Source organism: Strix uralensis, chromosome 8 (assembly GCF_047716275.1).
Source record: "Strix uralensis isolate ZFMK-TIS-50842 chromosome 8, bStrUra1, whole genome shotgun sequence".
Lineage (NCBI taxonomy): Eukaryota > Metazoa > Chordata > Aves > Strigiformes > Strigidae > Strix > Strix uralensis.
This window is the reverse complement of record NC_133979.1, coordinates 16,777,897-16,797,654: the sequence shown is the minus strand read 5'-3', so window position 1 is coordinate 16,797,654 and position 19,758 is coordinate 16,777,897. Positions and strand designations below refer to the sequence as shown.

Genomic DNA, 19,758 nt, shown 5'->3' with positions numbered 1-19,758 from the left:
TTTTTGCTGGGAAAGTTATTTTTGGAATGATGGTTTATAATTGATGTTAAAGCATGCAGTAAGGCTTTTATATATATTCTGTGTGCTCACACTTGCTTTATGTAATTGCCACCAAAATTCAGCCCACTCACTTTCAATTTTCTTTCCATGTTTACATCTGCTTTTGTTTCCTTCCCATTATTAAGTTTTCCAAACACATTGTTGGACATCAAGGATTCAGTTAGAAGTCCAGAGCTGCAATAATATCTATTCTGTCTGTGCAAAAGTATTGATGTCCTAATAAGTTAATTGTCACATTATGTCATCTACTTAGGATTTTTTTTTTTTGAGGGGGAAAGCTGGTGAGCTAGTATAACATATTTATATGTACTCAGAAAGACAAGGTAATGAATGAATGAATGAATGAATGTATATTTAGGACCTACTCTGCTTCCCTTTGAACCCAAGAGGGGAGGGGTAGAGCGAGGAAAAAGAATTCTTTCTACTCAGTTTGTGGAAACCTAAATCTGGCCTTCCTACAAATAAAGACCGGCAATCCCAGTCTTAAAATTCTTACGCACTGAAACAGCTGAAATTTTACCAGATAGTGACTTCATAGCATGAGGCCACATCATTATTACGTAAGAGTGCTCTGGCTATCTGCATTTTGAGATACTTTCAAAATGCAGGAATGAAAATGCATCTGGAAGAAGGATGGAGACTGGAAACTTTTGCTGGAAGGGTGCTGTTGAATAGAGGTATGCTTTCTTTGCATCATTACTTCTTGAAAAAAACTAATAAAGCTAATTTTGTTGAGGGAACAGATACAAGGTCTTCTTGCAAAGGTTGTTCTTTTTTACTGTAAATGACACTTAGACTGGGATGCTTGCCAGTATTATTACGCTCCTAAAATCTTGTTTTGGCATACAATCAGGTTGGCCTTGCTTTTTGGAGGTATTGAGCATGTCGGTTTTCCAAATTCAATATGAGCTTCAGGAGCCTTAAAAATCTTTAAAATTCTTAACTTCTGCTTAAATGCCTTAAGGCCTGAGCCTGGAAATGAAACACATGGAAGGCTCCACCTTGCTCCTAGTCAGAGGAATGCCTCTTTTGAACAAAATCAGGTTTGGTAACCCACATTTGAAAAAGCTCTGGAAGCTTATGCTGTCGGTGACTCATCCTGGGGGTGAATAGTGCTGGGGCTCATATTGGTTTTCGTTAAAGGATATTTTTACCCTTGTTTTGTTTCCCAAGTCAAGAGCTTTTTTGTGAATGAGATAATCTGTTATTTTCAAAACTACAACTAGGTACTTTTTAGACTGTTGATTTGATGCCATTTTTGGTACCCATTATGTCTTTCCTTAACTCATTCCCAGATCTGAACAGATACTCTCCAACATGCGGTAAAGTAATTTTGTCTCTGAAGTGTATATAGATCATTACAGACTGTATTGCAGAGCAGGTGTCCATGGATGGGAATGACCATTTTCCATCTGTTTGTTTTATTCCCTGGCTTATTTGTCACTATTAAGTGATTACTGCAGTGACAGAGCTGCCCAAGTATGCATTACTGAATTTCTATTTCAGCTGGGAAGCAAGATGATAGCCCTTTGGCATGCACACAGCCAAGGGAAGACAAATATGAACGAAGTGAGGCTTTCAGTTCCCATATCTTTGTGAGATTGCTTTTTTAAAATAATCTTGTAAGGCTTAGTAATGAGCCTCTGCCAACGCAGGCTCAGCTGCAAAGCCACCGAGGTCAGAGGTGAAACGAAGCAGGAAGCGGGTGGGAGAGGGGTGCCCAGGAGAGCTCTGCAGGTGCCTGTGTGGTGCCCAGGGATGGGGCAGGGGCACAGACACAAGCTGTGCACGGGCACAGGAGCTGCCTCCGCTGCTGCCGAGGTCCTCTCCAGCCAGTGTGCCACGCTGCGAGGAGCAGCTAGCTCTATGCCCACGCTGGGGAAAGGCAGGGATTGTGAACTGCGTTCAAAGTCCAGGTAAAGGCAGGGAGCACAAGCTCAGAAGACCAGTTAAGTTCAGCTCAACATGTTTAATAAGCTAGACTGATCAGGCAAAATTATATTACCAAGCACTACTTCTTTCTTGGTTACTGGTACCAAGTCAGTTAATAGCATAAGCTTAACTTATAAAGTATATTTTTATTCCATTGCTCAGCTGCATTTAACTATAAATATTCCACAGTCTTAAAAAAATCCCATCAGAAACTGAAGTACTGCTATAAAAACATGGCATTACTAGGGGCACATCCTGATCCCTTGTCCCTAAAAGCATTTGGTGCTCCCAGAATGTAGGTAAGAAAGAAGTAAGTTACCAAAACATGTATCAGATTTAAAGAGTAAGCTTTCAATTGACACGTCACTGAAATGATGGGGCTACAGGTTACAACAAGTCCAGGCAAGCCACTGGCCTGGCCAGAGAAGCGCTCCAGAAGCCACGGGTCAGCGCAGCATTAGGGCCAGGAGATCAAAGAGCGCAGGGGCTGGAACCAGGCTGCTCTTATTTTTAGGGCCCTGACTCAGCGCAGCCTGGGATGATAAGGGCTGGGAGGTTTCCCGTTGACAGCTGCTGGCTCCCAGTGGAAGAGCTGGCATCTCCCCGTGGGCAGGGGCTGCCCTCCTGGGGGCTGTGGCTGCAGCTTGTTTTGAGTCAGGAGCAAAGCAGCTAATAGGAGTGTGAACTCTCCTGCACCCTGGTGCACCTCTGGTACCCGGGGTGATGGTGATGATGCTGCAGAGTGGTGGGAACTGTTGGGCGTCTGACACCCATCTATAACTCCCTGGTGTATTTCTGCTTCCAGTGGTGTATTTTTTATAAATCTTGGATTTTAGGAAATTGCAGCATAAAGGTTGATCTCTGTGCAGCCACCTTCTTTGTGACCCTCTTCCATGCTCTGATGAGTGTGAAAGCTGATGGGGGATCCCCCAAGATGGGTGCATGGGGCATCAGGAGGGCTCTGGACCTTGGGGCCAGCATCAGGAGCAACCATCTCAAGCTGTCAGCCAGTGCGCACCTCTGCCAGGAGAGCAGGGAAATGAAGGAGCTGTGTGCCCTGGCACACCATGCATTAGAAACAAATGATACTGGGGGAAAATTCACTGGGAAAGGTGTTTGCACAAAACACCTAGAAACCATTCAGGCATTTTTTGAGGTGGGGACAGGAAGGTATTGGGGAAAAAACTGTGGGTTGGAAATGTATTTTCAACTATTTTTAAAGTAAACAAATTCCTTTTGAAGTTGTGGGCTTGTTGCATAAATTGTGCATTTGACAGAGTAAGTGGTGGGATGTTATGGTAATTACTAATGTCCCTTGAATATTTGGTTAACCACTATATATAATCCCACATGCAGTAGCCTTTCCAGGGAGAATTTAGATCTACCCTTTGGGGAGGATTAACTGTTACTCTCTTATTTCAGCAACTTTTCAATTATTTGATTCCAGCACAAGGAGTTTTCCATTTTGGGAGGAAAAATAAGGTGTCCTTTTGACATCTGACTTTTAGAAACAAGTTCCATCCTGTACCTGTGTGTATTGAGCTGTGAGGTGACTGCCTGGGCACCGGGTGAGAAGGCTATCCCAGCTAAAGACCCTGGCTCTGTTGCAGAAATGGATTTGACTTCTTTCCTCCCTAGACCCAGACACGCAGAAAATGCATTAGTGCAATGTTGAACTCTGCGTTTCAGGTCAGATTCTTGCAGAGATATTAATACTTGAGAAGGTACCCATCCCTAACCCACTTCTCCTACTGGCATCTGAAACATACCCACACTGCCCCACCCTGTCCCTGAAGTTTTTCTTCCACCTGTTATTTTACCCTCACCTTCCTTCTCAGTTCTTCCCAGGAAAGTCTCCCTTGGTTCACACCCTGGAACCTGCACACACCAGGCTGAGTAGGCTCGAGGCAGAAAGGTGAAAGAAACCATGACATCTTCTCTCCCTGAACTCAGCTTTTCTCTGCAGGGAATGACATATCCTTGGGCTATAAGTCATCCTTGCTTTGCAAGTGAAAAAAACTACTCGCAGATACAAGCATATGCGCTTAGGTGATCCCCTAAATCAGCTTTTCTTTGGTGTGTTCAAGTACAGACACACCTATGCTTTCAGAAGAGCTCCTAATCTGGGTCAGAGTGCTTAGATTGGGTCTCTAAATGGTATCAGTACCTCTCTGCTTGGCTTTACAGAGTGCTTTTATAAATTTTATTTGTATCCAGTTGTTGTTATCCCATTTCAGCTCATTTGTTGCCTGGCTGGGCTGCTCATCTTGTTCTTCATTACTGAAGCAATACGTGTCATACAGTACTCTAGCCAGACCTACCCGATGGTGTGGCTTGCATGGACGCTGAGCATTCTTCCTGCACTGCCTTGCTCACCTTCCTTCTGCTGGTACTTCTGCCCCCATTTTCCATCTTCATGACAGTTTGTCTCATAAATGCACTCAGGCATCACTAGCATAGCTCCTCACTACTGCTCTGATACTAGAGGAGAAAACAGGCTCTGTAATTGGTATCTTTGATACGTTGTTTTTAAGTTAAGACAATAACTGCAAATAAAATGACATATTACAGCCACTTACTAACAGAAATCCTTATAAGCAAATTAAAATAAGATCTTGGCTCATTGGAGTACAATTTGAAGCTTGGGAAAATGTCAGCCATAAGCCTTTGCACTCTTCTGTATAAAATAAGTCTGGGTCTAGTTTCCAAAAATTACTTTAAATACAAATTAAATACACATTTCACTAAGGATAGGCCTTTTTATAACCTGCAGAGGTTACAAGAACAAACTTTAACAAGCTCTTAAATGTAGAAACCGTGACAGTAGCTCTGGTGCCTTTTTGGATGTAGAAACAGGGTAGCAATATGGTGTGAGGCATTTCAGTATTTAGATATCTGCAGTAGAAATCCAGTAGCCCAAATATTTTAAAATGCGTATTATTTCTTGGTTCATTTTCCATCTTCACATGCTCACTTGAAGGCTTCCAGCTCCGGCTTTTTTAAGCTGGTCCAAGAGTCAGTCAGCTGAAATGATACATACTGCTAATCACGCTCTGCAGAATTAACTGGGCATAGGAATAGTGTTGATCCTAATCAGCGCAAGTAAACATTTATCAAATACTAGAAACAAATATTGCTAAATCCATTCATTTTCATACTATTTGGAAATAGAAATTGCCTTCCCTTTAGCAAATTGGCAGTGCCCAGAAATTAGCTAGGTGCTTTAAGGGAAATTCTCTTATAAGAGAATTCTCTGGCTAGCGAGCTTAATAATCCATATTTAAGCAAGACCAAGAGCTGAGTGTTTCTGACAGAAGTGGGGATAGAGAACGGGGGTCAGAGCCACAGACAGTTTTGGGGTCTGGGCACCAGCTTTGGGTGGGGATTGTGGTGGCCACCATCTGAGCAGGGCAGCTGGGGGAAGTGGTTTGTTCCTCCTCAGCCTTCCCACGTGTGCAGGAACCTGTTCTGTCCCCCAGCCAGCTCCTTTGGCAGCCCTGCCTGCAAGCGCCCAGGAGAAGGGTTAAGTTATACTGCAATGTGACACAACTTCTTGAGGAGCTAATGTAAATAATCAGGCATTACTTTGTTTGCACTGAGAGCAGGCTGGTGAGAGTGAGTTTGAGGAGGGATTTAAAAGACAAGCCATGATAAGCTGAGCTCTCTTATGGAGAGGTGGTGCAGAAGAAAGAGAAGAAAACATCAGTCTGGGTGAGCCTGGAAGGAGCACCAGGGATGTGTATGTAAGAGATGGTATTAGAGTCGGATGAGACCAGGGCTGGATTTTCAAAGGAGGAGCAAGGAGTAGATCTGCAGATGGTAAAAACATTTATACTGAGGTCAGAGGGACCTAGAGTGACTCTCACCAGCTTTAGGCTTGCTCTGAGAAGCCCAAACCTGATGAAGGACCATGAGGAGCTACGGTTTTGAGGGATCCCAGAGTTGGGCGACTTCAAAAGAAACATTATAAGCCATCAGGGTGGGGCGACCGAGCACCAGGGTGGCAGAAGGTATGCCATGCTGCAGTCATGACCAGATCAGCCCGGACTTCTCAGTACAGTTGTAAAGAAAGAAATATCGGAGCCTAGACACATTTTGAGAGGACAGAAGGGATAAGGAAATGGAGGCATTGAAAGTTATCTGACTCTGAGCGCTTGAGTGGAAAGAGAGGTGGTGGGACTGCCGACATGAATGGGTCGGGAGGAGGGGACTTAGGAAGAATATGAGGATTCAGTCTGTCGTACATGAGCACTCTGCGCAGCCTACCTGCTCTCACTCCTGCCGTCTCACTGGGAAACTCTCCAGGACACAGACATCTCCGTGACAATTGGCGCTGAGCTGCATCCTTGCTGGCGCTGGCTGGGGAGAGACGAGGCCGTTAGGGTTGTGGCAGCTGGCTGCCCCAGGGGCGGCTGCTGCGACCAGAGCATGTGCAAGGGGCTGGGGACAGCTGCTTCCCGCTACCGCTCGCGTGAGCTTAGTGGACTTCGGTTTCTGTCTGTCAACCTGTAGCCTTTCATCAGCTCCAAATCCAGTCATAAAGTTTAAAATATATTATGGCTCTCATGCGGAAGCAACCCCATGCCACTCTTTCTACATATTTCTAACTTACTTTCATAAAAATAGCAAGTTTACAGTGAGTGCTGGAGTTCAGGCACATGTGTAAGGGAATTGTTCTCAAGTGAATGGATGCACACAAAACCCAGCTGCGAAGGTGCTACATCATTTAGAATAGACATCTACTCTATTTCAGGAGACAATCCCATGCACACCCAGACACTGTGCTCACAGCTCTTTGTCAGAGAATATGCTGGATACTGAAAAGTTATGATTACTCAACAGAAAATAATGCAACAATTTCTAAGCAGCTCTTGATTCTGGGTTGGGTGAAGGAAGCTCATTTACATTTAAATACCCTTAAGTCCCTGAAAGAGTTTGAATTTTTCATTATGTTTGGAAAATAGCTTGTGCTTCTTTTCTGTCTCTCAAATGTTATTCTCTTATTTACAACTGGCCCTTGTCGTTTCATTGCAAGGCTTCTCATTCATGAGCTGATCCTTTGAACATCACAGCTTCTTTCCTAAGCTAGTCTCCTGTTTCAGAAGTCTACGAATTCTCATATTCAGCTGTGTCAGGCACTTCTGTAAACTCCTTCACCAAGCTATGGTATGTGAAAAACATCACAGATTTTCCTAGACCTTTCTGAGACTTTCTTATCTCCATCCCTTTTTCCTGTTTTGGTACTGCTTGTTGTAGACTGCAGACTAGCAGTTTATGGGTGGAGTGTTTATCATGGCGGGTCATTTGTGATACATTACTTAAAACTGATGTTTGGGTTTGCCAGGATGATTCTGTGTTAACAGGTTTTTATTATGAAAAGCATAGCTGACCTTTAAAGTCCAAAGGCCATATTTATGAATGGCTCAGCCTTCTCTCAGTGCAGCTGAAGATTACTGTACGCAAACAAAGGCCGAAGCATACTTCTCCCTGTAACTTTTTGAGAAAGCAGTATTTGCCTCTGGCATTCACCAAGGGAGCTTTCCCTTTGTGTGCAAGAGGAAAATGGGGCAGGCTACAATAAAAGGCATTGTTGGTCCCAGCATGCAAAGAATGATGATCCAAGAACAGAAATAATAGAAAAGTGTTGGGAGGGAATGTAGTTCACAAACATGTCAGGATAGCTTCAGGCTTACTCAAGTTTTGATTCAAGTTTCTCATTCTTTTTAAATTCTTTCCAGGCCAAAATGGATTAAATAGTTGCTAATCTTCAATCATCCAGCATTTTCCTGGGATCAGTGTTCGAGGATGGCCTTGCTGTGCCGCTGTTTCAGCCTCCGGATCCTTAATGACCGTAAATCCTGGGGAATCACTGAGTATGTACTCATGTGCTATGATTAGGATCTGTCTCCTCAAATTCCATCATTAAGGTCTCTGCAGGAGGGGCCTTCTTGCTTTGTGTCCTGGAGAGTATCTGTCACGATAGTCAAGTATGACCAAGTATTTCACCCAACATGTACAGGACAGGTTATAAGCTATCATTTTTATGGAGCTGGTTTCCAGACCAGAAGATTGCCTGACAGCTGTTCTTACAAACCATTGCTAATACGAGAAGAAAACTGGTCTTGCTGTGACATACCTAGACAGATACTGCCAGCCCTGAACTTTAAAAAAAAAAAAAAAATTTGTGTCTTTTTTCTTCTCTTGCTAGTCCTATTGGGATGTTGTCCAACTGAACTAACAGCAAAACAATAATAATAATAATAATAAAACATTCCTACATAGATATCATGAATCTTTTCCCTAAAACTCTTTTTTAAAAAAGAAGGTCTCTTAAGAAGTTCAGAACATGTCTTTTTTCCCCCCTCTTCCTCCTTATCCCTACTAAAAACCCCTAGGAGCTAATGCCAGGCAAGCATTTGCGGTAGCAGCTAAATGTAAAAACTATGTAATTTACGTCCTGTGGCCCTATCAAATGTAATTACAAACCGTGTTCACAGTGCTGCAAATTACACAGCACCTCACCAGTGTGGGACATGGCACATTGCCTATTGTGATAGATGATCCCACACCTAGAATTGACTGGCAGCTTTTATAAAATAGCAAGGCATCCCTTTTGTGCCTGGCTGATGAAGGACAGATGGTCTTTTTCTCCTTCAAGGAGAATTCCCATCAGGCTTTATTTGCCATAGTTTATGTGCATATGAATTATTTGTATTAAAAGAGAATGTATATGGCATTTATTGACGAACTACAATACATTGAGATGAAGTGAAAATTTTAACTATTTCTTGGTATCAACAACAGTACCAGCTGTTATTTTTTCTTTCTCTGATAATGGAGATCATTTTCATTAGCTTTAAGGCGCCCTTGTGCTTCTCTGGCAGTGTAAATTCATTTATACCTGCCTCTAAGGCCTCTCTGCCCTTCCACAGCAGTGCAGCAGAGGATGAGAATAAATGAGAACCAAAGTTCTATTAAAGGGACCAAAAAAAACCATAACACAAGTTAATACTCTTTAATGTTCATAATACTCTCTTCAACCTTCTTCCTCCTTAGAAGTTCACATATAAATTGGAAGGTTATGGATGGCTCAAGGGGAATGATGGATTCCCTTTTACCCATTCTTTTCTCCCTTGATGTATCCCATAGCTTATTTGCTCTTTGGTGGATATAGTTGAACCCTGTTCAGCTAATCTTGTGGCTTAATTAAGATAACTAATCATTTTGTGCAAACACAAGGTGATTTATACAGCACACTTTTTTGGGCATTGTGGTCTTGAGCTATCAGGCTAAGTGAGATGCTATTTTACCTTTGTCTTTTTAGAGCTTTTTAGATCTCTTGCTCTTGGATCCATTGGTTCATAATGGGTTTTCCCAGTCTAATTCATAATAAAGTGATAATCATGGTGATAAAATAAGAGGCCTGAGCTTTTAGTGGCTTTTTTCTTCAGTATGCTTTGCACAGCTTCACTAATTGCATTAGATTCAGACCTGAATTATTGAAGACTTCTGAAAAAAGACTTATTTTGGTCAAGGACGATTAGGAGTAGTTCCTGGAAACTGTTTGCACTGCTCAAGCTCATTAGTTACTTTTATTTATACAGCACCAAAAATGTGCCAGGAAAATTAAAGAGATTATAAAGTTTTACAAGAAATTTTTGCTATATTGTTCTTTACAAGGGAAGTAAAATATGCTCTTTCCTCTCAGAATCCACACCTGCCTCAGTTCACAAAGGATGGATGAACACTGTAATGACAAAATACATAAAAGATAAGGCTTCATTTCCAAGAGAATCAGACAAGTCCATGGATGTCAAAATGAGACTGCTCTCCGCTCTGTTGTGAATGCACTCGGTAGCGTACACAGCTAATGACGTGCCTGCCCAGACAACCGGTTACCTGCTCGTGCAGGGGAGCATTCAGAGGCAACACCAGTGGGTGGTCTGCGTGCAGGATCCCACATGCAGTTAGTTAGCACTGCATCTCAGCCACGGCCCGTCCTGCTTCTCACTGCCTATAAATGCCGCTCCGAACGTGGCCGGCAGTGCAGAGCCTGAGCAGCCAGGGTGAGGGCTGGAGAGGATGCGGGGAAGTTCAGGGTGACTTAAAAGAAACAAGGGGCTGATGAACAAGTAGGCAGGAAGGCAATAATTACTGGAAAATGCCATGGGCAGGGGAGAGTGGGCTGCAAAATCCAATGGGAGGTGAAAAACACTGAAAATGGAGTGGAAGAGGGAAGACACAGCCTGGAAGGGTCTTGTGAAAATCCCTGCGTGGCACAGGGCTGGTGGCCATTGTGGAGCATCCGTGGGACTTTGGGAGGATCGCTGACTGGTGGAGCCAGGTGCAAGCAAGGATTTTAGGGTTTTTTTGTTAAAAAAATACATCAGTGCTATAACAGCAGGAGGCCTGACTGTAATGAGCTTAATGAATGTGGCGCAAGGGATGTTTCAGGTAGAAGGTGAAATGTGGGATTTCTTGTGTGTGTAATTAGGACACTTGGCAGCTGGGTAAGCTTTAATTGCCATCCAAGCTCCTGATCTTGCCAAAGAATGAAGAGAGTGAAGCGAGCTATTGATTTCCATCTGGGTGAACAATTCGCTTCTTAGTGCTCATCAGCCTGATGTGTATCTTCATTCCCTGTCACTGCTGTATGCAAGCTAAAGCTGCTTTCATCGGCAGATTTCAGGTGGGGGTTCAGTTGAATATGTGGCTAGAATTGCAAGGCGTTAATGGTAAAAACGGCCTCACTTACACGCTGTCAGTGCACAATGTGCTGTTAGTTTTGGAAAATCTCCACATCTCTAGGTCCGTATATAAAGCGTCTCTTTGCTGTAGTGTCCAGTTGCCTCCCAAAAATAAAATGGGCACAGAAGGACCCTTCTTCTCTCTCTGCTCAACAGGAGCAAGTCAATGTTTATTTTGTATGATGCATATTTGTTTATAAATGTGGTGTTACTGAGCAGAGAACTAGATCAAAGAAGTGGATTTTGCATTTCACTTTGAAGACACAGATGTCCATAGTCAACATGCTCTCTTTTGGGGGCGGCTTCCAAATTTCATGGGCTAAATGCCACATTTTTGCCCTGTCGTTGACAGTTTCATTGTTCCAGGGGCACATAGCTGCTGCAGGTCATGATCTTGAAACAGAGACACAATGAGAAACTCATATGTAGACACAAAATGTAGCAATTTAATTAGAAAAAAAAAATTAAGTGATATTTTGGGGAAAAAGTTTGAGAAGAGAGAAAGAGGAGGTAGAATTACCTTTGCAAAGCTATCAAAAAACCAGACTTGCTGCAATTTACAATATGCAAATAGCATCGTTAGGCACAAACAGATTTTTATACAGCTAATCAATCTAACATTGTGCGTGTAATGGAGATTGGTGTGCCCGTGCAGGGTAGACATGTGTGTATGATTTTCCGAAATTAAAAAAATAAAGGTTAGAATAATTAATTCCCTTCTGTTGAGGAATGGATAATTAGACAAATGGTAATATTCAGCAGATGCAACTTACTCATGTAGGAAATTCCATCATGTAGTGCCCCAGGGACATTGGACATTATACAGTAAAAATAATCAGTAGTCAGTGGTCAATAGTAAAAATTGTTCGATGTACCCAACTGTAGCAAAATTATTTGTACATCAAATAGGAAGAAACATAAAAGCATACAGGGCTGGTTTTCCTTTTGCTTATGTTTTGATCTGGAGTGACTTTGCTAGAATGACTCTGCACTGACAGCAGTGATAGAGTGGAATCGGCCTTCAAATATCTATATATTGAGTAAGTGTGGTAAGGTTAAGGTAAGGTAAGCTTATAAAAGGAAAGGAAAGCAGTATACTTGACTAATGTCTACAAAGTAATCATCTAATATTGTCTAATAATTTTTATATTTTAAAAGTGGTTTTTCTGACTTACCAGGAAATAAATGCCTAACAGTGGATTAATACAGTCATTGACTAGTCATATCTTGATTTTTTTTGTTTGTTGTTGTTTAAGAAAGATTTAACTTGATGCAGTAGGAAATAAATAATTCCAAATTCAAAAGGCCCGCTTGGAAACAGTGATTTATTTCCTGTTGACTTTAATAACTAATCCAATTAAAATAGCCTGTAGTGGAAAGCAAACCTTCTATGTGGACAAGATAGTAGAGATAAAAAAGGCAAGTTTTAGATTCATACTTGCCAAATTTAAAACAGGAAAATGATGCATTTTCTGTTGGTTGGTTATATCTTGAATTACATCTTGTGCTATTAGAGTATTTTTAAATCATGATGTCACTGCTGCGTTCTTTTTGTGTATGTGTATATATATCTCCCTTTCTAATCAGGAGACAGATAACAATATATGCAGCAAAAGTCATCTGGTACCTCAGACAGCTGTTAAAATACAACAGTTATTGATATATCCTCTTTGTTATTCAGTGTTGGATTATAGTCTCATTTTATACACAGAGTATTTCTACCATTTGTAACAAAATACTTCCCACATGACACTGTCTTGTCATCTTCACTGTTTCTGGAGAGATTTTGAGAAATGACTCATGGTGTGGTGTGCCCTACTTAGGATACTTCACATGTTGCTTTTTCCGAGGTGCTTCCCCAAACCTTTGACTTTCAGGTCTTGAAAGAAGAGTACCCGTAAGTGGAAGTGCCTGAAACCATTAGTTATCTTTAAAAATATTACTTTCTCTTGTAAAAAACAAATAAAAGACTGCTTTTTCCTCTTCTCCTAAAAAAAAGTTGGTTTAAGTTACTTGTAACTGAAAGGAATAAATAAGTATATAGTTCCATTCCTACCATTAATGCATCTGTTATAGAGGACAGGTAATTATACTTTAGATCTATATATCCTGTAAAACTATGACCATAATCATTAAATAATTATATTTTATCTAGATGCACAATAAAATTTCTTCCATTCCCACTTACTGTGCTCATTACCATATGGTATTTCTTCTCTGATCCTGAATGGAATAAGAATATGAGCATTTTGAGGCAGTAGTCTATATGTATTTATAGCAGTAAGGAGTAGAACTGCCAAAATGCATGAAATATACTTTCCTGTTACTGCTTTCAGAGAAATCAATATGAAAGCTATCTGCTTTCAGTGCTGATTTTGTCTTTGCAGTTATATTGTGAAAAGCATAACTGGTCCTCTTCACTTGATTTCACAAACACATTTCAAACAGAACTGAATTTATGTGGTCAGCAAAGCTATTGGCAAACATATTCACTATGTGAACTGACTTCTAGCAGTTTATTAAGACAACATTCATTCCTTTCCAATAAAGTGGCTGGCAGTGTTTGTATGTCTACCTAAAATTAAAGCGGTGGTATTTCCACAAAGTATTAAGTTGCTATCAAATGTAGAAGGATAGAGATTTTGAAATATCAACAGGTCAGACAGAAGTGTGAGCAGTGGTGCAGAATATCTGCAGCACATAGCAAATAGTAATTTACAGGTCATCACAAGTCCTCAGGATTCCAGGGAAAAAAAGAGTTGTAACCATCAGTTTGAAGACAACACAAGAAGAGATGAATGAGACCTTTTACTGTTGTAACTAGACATAGTTCCCTGCAGCTAGAGATGTGTGATTTCCACAGAACTTAATGGGAGGAGCTGATTTTTGGTAGAATTCCTGCTAATCAAGTGAAAGGATATGAGGGTTTGTATTATGTATCAAAGGTTGCTGTTGTTTTTAACAGCGGGAATTCAGTTTGGTCTACCTTTTTGCTCTCTGTGTTTGGAATATGCTGAGGTGGAAATCTTCATTTTGAGTTGTCCCAGTCTGTGGGAGAATTCAGACAAAGCCTGCGAAACCTGAGCACTGGGCTAACAGCCACATCATGAAGGTCAACAAGGAGAACTGCAGAGACTTGCAAATGAATGGATCTGTACAAAATAGGAACCAACTGACCAGGAGCCCTGATGAAAAGGATCTGAGGGTTACTGTGGGCTCTGGGTTCAGTCTCCAAATATGCAAATAGTATATTGGGCTGCACTAGGGGGATCATGGCCAGTAAACTGAGAGAAATTATTATCCCCCTGTAGTTGATACTGGTGAGGCTGTATCTGGAATGCTGTGTCCAGTCTGGGGCTCCTCGGTCAAGAGAGAGATTGAGAAACTGGAGATTGCCCTGCAGAGGACTACCAAGATAATTAGGGGACTGAAGCACATGGCATGGGAGGAGAGATCTAGGGAGCTAGGCTTGATTGGTTTGGAAAAGAGAAGGCTAAGAAGGAACTAATAGCAGTTACAAACACAATGGAGACAAAATCTTCTCAATAGATGCAGAGGATAAGTCAGGCAGAAGTTGCACCTTGAGAGGTTTGAATTGAACATCAAGAGAAGATTTTGCGCTACAAGGGTACACGATCCTAACACTGAATACACAGAGATAGGCTTTGATCTTCTTGCTGACGTTCAGAAAACAGACCTTGAAGTCCCACAGATGCTTCAGCTCAGCATTCCCCCAGAATCAGATGTTAGGTGGTATCAAGGGTGCCTCATCTCCTGCTGGTTTATCTGCTAAAGGCAGTGCCTTCTGTGCTGCCTCTGGTCCCCATCATGTGCGGTGGCACTACTTGTCAGGGAAATTGTGGGGCATAGGAGTTCTGTCCCTTTCTGAACTGCACCTTAACTGCTCTATTTCTCCATTCTTTTTCAGCTGGTGAGTTAGAGGCATCCAGAAACCTCTTGGTTAAGTGATACGGAGCAGCACAAGTTCAAATGGAACAAACTGGTCACCCGCTGCCCCCTCAATCCTTCCTACCGGTGTCACTCCCTGTGTACTACCTGCTTCCTGTGGAAGCACCTACCTGTTGTTCCCCTACAGAGGGGCAAACAGCTGTTGAACATTTCCTTTTGAAGAAGAAAAGATCATTTCATATCTATTCTGTGATGAATTACAGCAAGAGTTATTGCCACCAGCCTGGATATATTAATACTGAAGCCAGTCTATGTATCTTTCCATGTTTTACAGATTCTTAACTCTGACACTTAGGACAGCATATTAATAAACTCAGTAAAAAAGCCTATAGGAAATCTTTCACTTTCTTAGCTTGATTTGTGATGTGTTAATCTGTCTGTTTGTCTCTAGCACTAATCTTAATGCCAAGGAAGCTGGCAAAAGAACTGCTTGCCCTTTGCAGGCACACAAGGGAAACCACAAAGTTGTTGACTTGTGTGCATACATATACATATATAGATGTGTGTATATCTCTCTCTCTCCATATTCTCTTTCTTGTGGATACAAAAGCTAATTCCATTTTAACAAATTTCATGTAAATATACAGTTTCATAGTCGCATTTGCAAGTTATTGACCAAGTCAACACCAGAAATGCACCAAGCATGTACCAATCAAGGCAAAAGATGCCTAAGTGATAAGAATGGCTGGGAATTCATTCTCAGGCAGCTGGCTCCTGGAACAAATGGGAAATGCAAGCTAGAAAAGCAAGAAACGCTACAGCCAAATGTCATAGCATCTTACTGCTGAGCTTGCAAGGGCTTTTCAGGCAATGAAAGGGAAGGACAGCCTGCTACACCTGCGGGGTGCTGCTATCTGGTCAGCTGGCTCCATAGAAAAGGGAAATGGAGACAGAAGAAACATTAAAAAGCATCTCAAGTTACATAGCAAAGGGCTTGGGTCCTTTCAAAAATATTAACCTGCATCAACCAGCATTTTTAAACTTTTGCTTTTTTAGGGAAAAAAGGTAGTTTTGGTGGAAGACTTGTAGGGGAGCCTTTTTGTGCTGCTAACAGGGGCACCTGCAGCACCTCACAGCAGTGGGTTTCGGATTCATGAGACCCACTGAACAATAGCTGCGTAAGTGCGAATGGCGTGAGCCATCCCCCTTCTACTGCTGGAGCTGATGCTTTCTTGCCAAGCTGATAAAATAGCATACTTTATTAAAAATGCTGTCTGATAGCAGGAAAAGTCTTATTGTCTAATCTTCCCAGGGCAGCCACAACAAGAACAATTTACAAAGCACTTATCCTAGCCCTGTCTCCTTTTTCTCTCCTGGCTGGTGTAGTATTTCTGGGAAGTATGTCCATCAGGGAAACAAATGGTGTCTTTCTATAGTTTTCTGTAAGAGAGATGTCAACTAGTGTAATTTAGCATAACTTTCCACAGAGTACTAATCTCATTTTTTGGTCGTGGTCCTCTGTACCTGTGGTACCTAACCCATGCTTTTTTAAAAATTCAACAAGTGACTTTTCCCCTTCAGAGAAAGAAGGGCAGAAGTGGACCTAAGGTGTGGTGAAAGTGGGGAGATAGGAGCACAGCTGTCCCCCCAATGTTCTGTTTGTTCAGCCAAGTGAATCCAAAAGTCGATCCTGATTGTACTAGTGCAACCTATTGTAACAAAACACGTGGGAAGACTATAAATGTGAGGAATGTCCTGCGCCTCTGCGTGGTGTTCAGGCTCCTTGGTGCCATGTGTCATGGCAACAATGCTGCCAAAGCTGACTTTTAAAGAATCACCCTTTGACAGCTTTGTCTCCCAACAACTGTGTAGCTGTCAGCTCATGGGAATTCCTCCTTCTCTGGAGGATGCAAAATGCCAGCTGAGAAAATTCTCAGTTAGTTATCCCATAGCAGACAAAACAAATATTGTGTTTCCCATGAACCAGCTATATATAGAATTAATCTGACCCTGTTAAGACTCTGTGAGCTATCTTGGGTTCAATTCAGGCAAGGGAAAACGCTGGTCCCCAAAAGGATTTCTCTACAGACTGGCAGATGCACTGTTGATTTACACCATCCAGAAGAGGTTGGTCTCCTCTTCCAGGAGTGATCTGTTACATAAAGAATAAATGGTGATCTAAATCTGTTCAGCATTTGTAAAATGCAAAAACACTTGGGAGCTTGTCCATGCAGTGGGGTGAAGTTGAGTGAAGTGACTTGTTGCTTAACGTCTTTAGCTCCTCTGAATAAGGAGGCCAGACACTTATTTAGTAAAAATACTGCTTCACTGTATTACAGTACTAGAGCAGAAATTGAAAAATTCTGTCAATTATCTGGGTGAAAACCCCTCTGAGCCACTTTTTGTGTATCTAAAGCATGATTAAAGTAATATTTTTCTCTTCTATGGCTGTGAGTTAAGACCTGATCCTGTATCGTCACTAAGAGCATGACCCATTGATCATAATGGGAGCTTTTCCTGCAGAGCAGTGTTTGCTTCTATTAGTAATGGCATTTGGCTGTGCAGTAGTTTCATGGTTTTCTACTGAGCTGAAGAAATCACTTAAATCTGTATTCCTCTTTAAAAATTAAATTCTCTGTCTCTCCATCTTTCTGGTACAGATTCCCATTGCGATAGCAGGATGTGCTGGTGACTGAATGGCTCAGCTGCCGTCTTGTCCTGGCTTTTCACTATCTCAAGTTTCAAGTAGCATTTCATTAATAGCGTGAGAGATGTCCAATAAGGCTTTAGAGCCAGTCGTGTTGTTCCAGCATCTGCAAGTGATGGGAAGTGTGTTCAAACTTCGCAGCCGTCCAGCACACCCGAGCAATCAGCCCGTGTGGTATGCATTTGTATTCGGCGGTGATCCAAATTTTCCTTTGTCATGGTCACACAAAGTTCAACAGCAGTGACCAGCCGTGACCTTCAGTCACCTAGTGGTGCACATAAAGGTTGCGTATTTGCTACTGTGGATGTTAGACTCATCCTTATGTAGCTGTTTTCACTAAAACAATCATTTTCAGTGTAAAAATGATAATAGAATCATAGGACTGGAAAGGGACCTCTCCTCATCCATCCTTCTTCCCCAGCTCTGGTTTTCTGCTCCTGGCAGATATTTCTTTAATTTCTTCTTAAAAACACTTGGTATAGTGGCTGTGCATTCTTCCCAGGCAATCTTTTTCTCTGCTCCTTATTGTTAGAAAGTTTTCCTTACTTTTCCTTGAAATAATTTACGTCTGTTGCTTGCCTTCTACCTTGTGGGAATTACTCCCTTCACCTCTGTGGCAGCTTTTTACATAACTGCAGACTGTTCTCAAGTCACAGCTGTGAAAAAATAAAAGTCTTATCAATATGCTGCTAGTGATTTTGTCAAATGGATGAAATTTTACTCTCTGTATTGATGACTTTTCTGTCATAACTTTTAAACCACATCTCCTGTTTCAATATCTGTTCCTTTCTCCTGAAAGCAAATGCGCTATTCACATATGCATGCTCAAGTACATTTTGCAAAGCAATTTTCTTCTCACTGTCACTGCCAGCAGATTACTCTCTGTAGTGTCAGTCACAAAACCCCTGGATTTGCATCCTTTTCTGTAGGAAACATTTTCTTTTTTCCAAATACAGCTTTCTGTGATACCACTTAAGTGGTCTGCAGTCCATCTTCTGTTGCAAGCATAGTTTTCATCGTTCTACATGAATTCTGTAGTGTGACACAGCTTTTTTCTTTGCTGGGGAGCAGTTTTGCCCTTTTACACTAGTCTCTCCAGCAGGACAAAATTACAGGAAAATACTGAATATAGAGCAAGGTAGACAATAAATACTACATCGACTACAGTCAATGACTGTAGCTGACCCATTTTGTATTACTGCATATGGTGAATTTTAACATCACTCCCACAAGACTGTGTGAACACGTTCTATTATGTAATGTTAATTTGTGAGTAAACTGATATTTTGTTAATCTTATTATAAATATGCACAATTTTGCTCTGGGTGCATCTGTTCCTAGATTGTTAATGATGCCTTTCTGTTTAACATAAATAATAGTACAATCACAATCAGTAAACAGATCGTCATTTGTATTTAAACTGCACCAATTTATACATTTATGGAAATACAGACAACTTTTTAACTGTAGTCATTACTTCTGTAACCTTGTCTAAATAGCTAACATATTCCCAAACCACATTGTATTTGTAGCATACCACTATCTCATACCACTGCATATCATAAAGAGATCCTCCTTCCTCCAGCCTTGTCTCCCATAACATGGAAAGGTATTGAGAAGCTGTCAGAAGTGATACCTGGCCAGCTCCCAGGGAGCAGCTGTGGCCACCTAAGGTCAGCCTGGGCTGGTGACAGTGCCTCTTGGGCAAACCTCACTGTCCTAGTGTATGATGTGTGTATGAGATAACTGTGTGGCATCACCTCATATCTCATATTCCTGTAATCTCAGTGAGATCTAAAAATTGTCATCATTTATAAATTCATAAGGTATTTATGGATATCAGAAAAATCTGTGTTGACTAGAACTTTCCAGTCTGTTGACTGCAAGAACAACTATTTTCAATACCTTTTCAGGTAGGAACCCTAGCAATTTTTTTAAATTACAGAAGAATAGTAGCACTTTTTCTTTTGACTAAAAGTCACACTAACAAAAAGCAAACCAAAGCGTGCCAATGACCATATCCCAAATCTGTAATAAGTATAAATAGGCTTTAACAACTGTGGAAGGATCACACATTATACCAGAGCTGGTATAACACCATTTGTAATGGTTTCTCAGGAATTTGAAATGTCCTACATGATAGATACTCAATTACCTGTCCATTTGTTTAAGGAGAATCATATTTGCACATTATTCAGTGAATGACAGTTATTCAAATAACGTCATCTATGCATGTTAAGTAAAAGGCAGCCTTTACAGGATATTTGGAGAACGTGTGGAAAATGCAGATGAAAATCCAGTCAGCTGCCATTTTGGAAACACATTTCGATATTTCCTTTGTGCTATTCATTAACTGTATTCCTAAATGCTGAACATGTGCCAATGTCCGTGACAGCATCGCCA

The 19,758-nt window shown here is 41.4% G+C and overlaps 1 long non-coding RNA gene across 2 annotated transcripts in view; it reads left to right on the top strand.

The window, feature by feature from the left end:
• LOC141946514 (uncharacterized) overlaps window positions 1-18,822 on the top strand; it is a 37,138-nt gene extending 18,316 nt beyond the window's left edge. For both annotated transcript variants that reach the window (XR_012629855.1, XR_012629856.1), the window contains exon 4: window positions 14,668-18,822. This is a non-coding gene — a long non-coding RNA (uncharacterized LOC141946514). The remainder of the gene's footprint in view (window positions 1-14,667) is intronic.
• Window positions 18,823-19,758: the final 936 nt, after the last annotated feature.